We start from the raw sequence: 6,000 nt of genomic DNA, 5'->3' as shown, positions 1-6,000 counted from the left end.
TTTATAATAAAACCCTACAAGTGCCCCGCCGGGTCCAAAAAAGTGGAATTCGCGTAGACGCACTCAAACGACAAAACTACGTGAATGAAAAAGAACCAAAATAAGAAAATATGAGCAACGGAAAAAATGATATCAAAAATTGAGTCCCGAGCAGAGAGATATGCCCCGAACAAGTTCGACAGCAACCGGGGCCAGAAATCCTGAAACTGGGGGAAAACGACCAGAAGGCAATTCTAAGAGTACAAGACTAGACGAAAAGTGAAAATGAATCCCGTATGAGGATCCAGGCTCAAAATGAGGCATTTTTGCAATAACTTTCATTAATTACACAATGGCCCCTCCAAAAAGTGAAAACTGCACTAATAACTCAGAATGAAAATATCTTCCAAAAATATTTTCTTAAAAACCCATAAAATAAAATATCTTCAAAAGATATTTATGAAAAACACTCCAAGAAAAGAAAAAGATTCTGAAAAATTATGCATCCATACCCCTATGGACAACGGGTTTAACCAGAGTACTTTACTCCAAAAGCAAAGATACGTATTTCGTGAAAACCACTTAGAATAAAGATACGTGAAATCAAAAACCAACTCCAAACACAGAAAGTGAGGTTATGCCAACAAAGTGACAAACGGGGAAAAGACAAAATAGGGAAAAAGACAAAAAGTGAATAGTGTCGAAAAACGAAAAATGCAAAAATGACTCGATCTTTAAAGGAAGTTGTCAATCCAAAGGAAAAAGTCTCAGAAACCATTTTCGAGCACTCGAGACGACACTAAGTGACGAGAAACCAAACATAGAATAGAAAAGACAACGAAAAAAATTTATCCGTAAAATTTGAGGAAAAAAGAAATGAAAGAAAATGACTGGCAAACCAAACACAGAATAGAAAAGACAACGAAAAAAAATTATTCGTAAAATTTGAGGAAAAAGGAAATGAAAGAAATGACCGGGTCATTACATATGTTTAATTATTTTCTTTGTATGAAACTTAATTCACATGATTGCAACTCGTATTTCATGGGGCTTTTAGCTTTTTATCATGTATCTAGACTTCTTGTAACTTGTATTTAATGAACTAGCACAATTGTCTTGGAATGATTTAATTATCCATGTATTGCTTAGCAAATAATTAAATCATTAATCTTATACTTGTGGTATATTTACATCAATGGATTCCTTGTGTTTTAAATCATAGTTTGTAGTCTATGTAGATGCATACCATGATCTCTTGACATTTCACATGCCATAATAGTTGAGAATTTAGGGCATAACTTGTGTGTTTCCAAAATCTTGGTTGTGCATGAAATATGGTTAATGCATTACTTATATCTTGATACTATCTTGATTTACACAACTTGTTGATTTTGGAACTTGGGATATCAATCAAGAATTGATATGGCTAGGACTTGGTTCTAGTACGAGAGATAGAGAGCTCCCTATACTATAGTGCACACTAGGGGAAGGTACCCATGGGTTAGTAGCCCTAAAGTGATCCCAAGAGTACGGTTTTAATCTGGGCAATATCCGAGTATCTACATTAGTTGATTTCACTCTTTAAATTTCAAGTCGTTATTCCTTGAAGATTTAAAACTTGTCCTGTTATATGAAATGCTCCAATCTTGTTAATTGTATAGATATTATGTCTTATCCTTGATTTCATGTATTATTCTTGTCGTGTTAATTGGAATGTTCCAATCATGTTAATTGTATTGATAATGTGATCTTTGTATTCAAGTACCCTTCTTGTCGTATTGTATGGATTATTCCAAACCTTGTTCAATTTCATTGAAAATGCGATTCATGCTAAATTATAAACTTTTCGTGTTCTTTGGATTATCCCAACCTTGTTCAATTTCATAGACATCGTGATTCATGTTCTTTCATGTTGATATGACTTAGGAATGATCCTATATAAGCATCTTGACTTAAGTTCTAGGTGGCATGAACTGTTTCAGTAGTTATCGCATTCTAGGTTAAAAGTTGATAACTTTGGATAAATATGTCTTGTTGCGTTACACAAAGTGCTCCTATGTTGTTTAAATTGCATGAATGATGTGGTTTATGCTATAAATACTCTAAGGTAGCTTATGATGCTCCCTGAGTCTTACTTTGACATAGACGTTAGGTGGCATGAGCCACTTTGACTTGTTTCACCTTAAGGTGATGACGACGGCCGTTCCTATACGCCAAAATAATGTAGTGAATGTGCAGTTCAAGAAAAGCCTTTTTGGTCAAGTTTAAATTTATAAAAACCACTACCACCACTACTACTAACGTAGCAAGAGTGAGTAGGGATCGTCCCAAGGGATTTAGTTGTCGTACTAGCTTGAGGAATCAAAATTAGGGTTAGTAAGTCGAGTGATCAAAATAGTGGTTGGTTGGTTGAATTAAACTAGATGCAAATTAAACTAAAGTAAACAATAATGCAATAGAGAGAATAAAAGATAGAAAGATATCTTGGGGTTTAGAGATTACCACTAAGTATAGCTTTTCTACACCTTTAATGAATGATTAATGAGGGGAAAAATGTGTATTGCAATGAAGTGTGTGTGTGTGGTTGTTTCATCAAGCATGGATGACAAATTAAGTATATATTGTCTAAACAACATGGTGGATAGCACAACATATCAAATTAAGCCATTAATCATTTCTTTAAGCTCACAATCCAAACACATCACAAGGTTAGAGATATATGTTACTTGCTTTTCATAAGTATGGAACATCAACAACAAGCATGGATTGTCCTCCCATTTAACAATTACACTACAATTACGCTAATGGCATGAAATTAAACTAATTAAACTAAGGGAGAGGCACAATCCATCAAGAAATGAGTATGAACCATCAAATAAACCACAAGAACATGACATTTAAGTACTAAGTCTTGACAATCTCTAGATCTATAGCATCAACACACATAGATATGCATCAATAACACAAGAAATAGAGGCAAACACATGAACATCTATTCTAGCATACATAGACATATGGATAGAATGAAATGATCAATTGAAAGCATTAAACCATATAAATCATTGAAGAAACAAGATCTATGTATATAAAGATATCAAAACATGTATTACAACACAAATCCCCTAAAAAATACATAAATCAAGGTACAGAAAGCATGCTTAGGGCTAACTTTAGCCCCAAGAGGATGTCTAGCCACTCATGGATGATGTCTTCCAACCCTCAAGGGCAAGCTCCATGGAAGAAATCTGCTCATCGGTTGATGAAGAGTCTCCAATGGTGTCTCTAGCCTCTTCATCTTCTTTGCTTCCTCCCTAAGAGTTCTCTAAGTATGATATGATGAGATAATACAATATGATCATCTATGTTCTTCTATGATACAAAAAGTAATCCTTATCCTTATATAGGTAGGTCAAATGACACCCAAAATGAGCTGGGGTTGTACAGCAAATATTCCCTAATGATTGGATAAGGACAACTTTCAATGAGCTTGAAATTTGACTTTTTCGCACTGGAGGAAGTTCGATCGATCGAACCTTAGACTTGGATCGATCGAACATGGCTGAGATTTATCGAACTAAAGTTGGATCGATCCTCAATGGCGGCGTATTTTTAGATAAAAATAAGTCTGAGATATTTTGAAGATATTTTTGGGAAAAGGACAAAAGTGGTTGGTAGGGTGGTACAACTGGATAAGATCAATCATTTGGATAAGGACAAGAATGTTCGATCGATCGAAGAAGGAAGTTGGATCGATCGAACTTTTGAGATATTTGAACATAGACAAATATGGCTTAGATCTATCTTGAAGTGCTGAGATCGATAAAAGTTGGATGGATCGAACTTTTCTTGAGATCGATCGAAGTTGCTGAAATTCCACCATTTGCTTCATTTTGCTCTACTTTGCTCCTTTCTTTGATTAATCCCAGAATTTCTTCAATTATGCTCTTATTTGGCTGAGTTAGTTTATTTTGGGGGATAAGTACCTGAAAATGAAAATAACACGAAATCAAAACAAAACGGTAAAATAAAGTAGATAAAGGTTCTAGAATACCTAAGCTTAAGGGGTTTAAATACGCACTTTTCAGCGCTCATCACACCCCCAAACTTAAATATTGCTAGCCCCTAGAAATGAACTACAAAGTAAAGGAATGAAATGAACAATTATACAACTATGAACTAGAAAGCAATAAATGGATAACGCCACTTTCGTAGGGAACGCGATTGTACTTAGCATATGCAACAAGCCTTTTAAAACCCCTAGGTTACCCCTAGTGGACGAGTGAAGTCTCGTGAGGGTTTCCAGATATGATACCCACAAACATTAAGTTCATTTTTTTTTTCTTCTAAAGAGGCACCAATATTGCAAATAAGCATTGAGAGAAAACTACCTCAAGTATGTAATTTTTCAAACATTTCCAAGCAATCTTCTAAAATTTCAACATTAAATAAGCAAGTATGGTCCTCCACACACCAAGAAAATGATCATGCAAATCAAAACAACTCTAGAATCCTTTTGAGTGAACTGGCATCAAATATGTTGCTATCTAAGCCAACTAAAGAATTAATCACATCCTTACCCTCAAACTAGCACACAAATCTAGTACCGATCATCAAGACAAAAAGTGGACATTTTATTAAAGCTTTATTGTTTTAGGTGCGCTTATTCTTTCCACTCGAATTTTTTATTATTATTATTATTTTTTTTAGGATCAAAGATGGAAGCATGGTGCAATGTGTTGATCTATTAAGCTTTCTAGCGATTCATGAGGTCGAGCGTTAGGACAATGACTCCCAAACCAGACGGCTTTAGGGCACTAGGTGTTCAAACACCCTTACCGACTTACAAGCTCAAATCAACTAGGGTACAAATCAAAATAACTTCCATCTAATCATTTCTCATTTCTCACCTTTTGGGAGAAGTCCTCACTTTTTATTGCTTTTGCTTTTTTTTTTTCTTTTTTTTTTTTCTTTTTTTTTTTTTTTCTTTTGTATTCAATTATTAACCTAGAGTTTGGGCCCTCCACCTTTCGGCTCGAGAAGTTCAGTGCTTGATAAGGCTAGAATCCTGGCTACTTAGTGAAAAGGGGTTGTTATTCACCTTTATCAAGAATGAAAGCTTTCAATGCACTACTAGCTCGATTGGATAACCAATTCAATAATCAACAAAGTATGTACCCCACAAATGAATGCTAGTGTGTGCCTGTACTAGTGTAGAATACTAGAATGAATCTCAAAACAATCACAAGATCAAGATGATGTGGACCACAAGTGCAAGCAAGATATCAATCTTTCGAAAAATTTACTCATAAATGGCATCCGCAAGGCATACAAGGAGTATTGAACTCTCAAGTCAAGGAATTTTTAAATTTTAAGCAATATAGTCCTCAAAAGATCAAAATCATAGCTGGATATGGACCAATTATGAAAAATCTCTCAAATACACAAGTCATGCTCAAAATTTTGAATTTAAAAGCAAACACTGTAACATACACCATTACCCCCAAACTTAAACGGCACAGTGTCCTCAATGTGCAAAGAGAAGAGTATACCAGTGCAAGTAGCAAGAATGATCGGGACAGAAGTATCCAAAGTGGGTGGCATGGCCCCCCCCAAACTTGGGATTAACTGTGGTCCTGAAATTTGACACTTGGATAAACTCATCAGATAACAAAAGGGATAATACAATGCACAGTGGTCATGCAAGTGTAAATGGGATAACAAATAAAGTAGTGAGAGAGTTATAAGGGTGGTCCTGAAAATTGGACAGCACTCTATCTCACTGAAGTCACTGTGATACACCTGATGGAGTCAAACAGACAGATATGAGAATATAAAAAAAAATGACATCCATAAAGAAAGCATATATAAAGAAAATAGAGTACAGGGACATAAAAATGTCAAAGCCGACAGACCCGGCTGTAAAAATAATATACTGTGACAAAAATGAAGTATGAATGACAGAGATGTAGTATGAAAAGATAGAAGAAACTAGGAATCTCAGGTGGACGAGGCAGGACGGGT

Source organism: Cornus florida, unplaced genomic scaffold (genome assembly GCF_030987335.1).
Source record: "Cornus florida cultivar Cherokee Brave unplaced genomic scaffold, ASM3098733v1 CherokeeBrave_3.0.0_Hap2_Chr08, whole genome shotgun sequence".
Lineage (NCBI taxonomy): Eukaryota > Viridiplantae > Streptophyta > Magnoliopsida > Cornales > Cornaceae > Cornus > Cornus florida.
The sequence above is the reverse complement of the archived record's forward strand: the minus strand, read 5'-3'. Positions refer to the sequence as shown.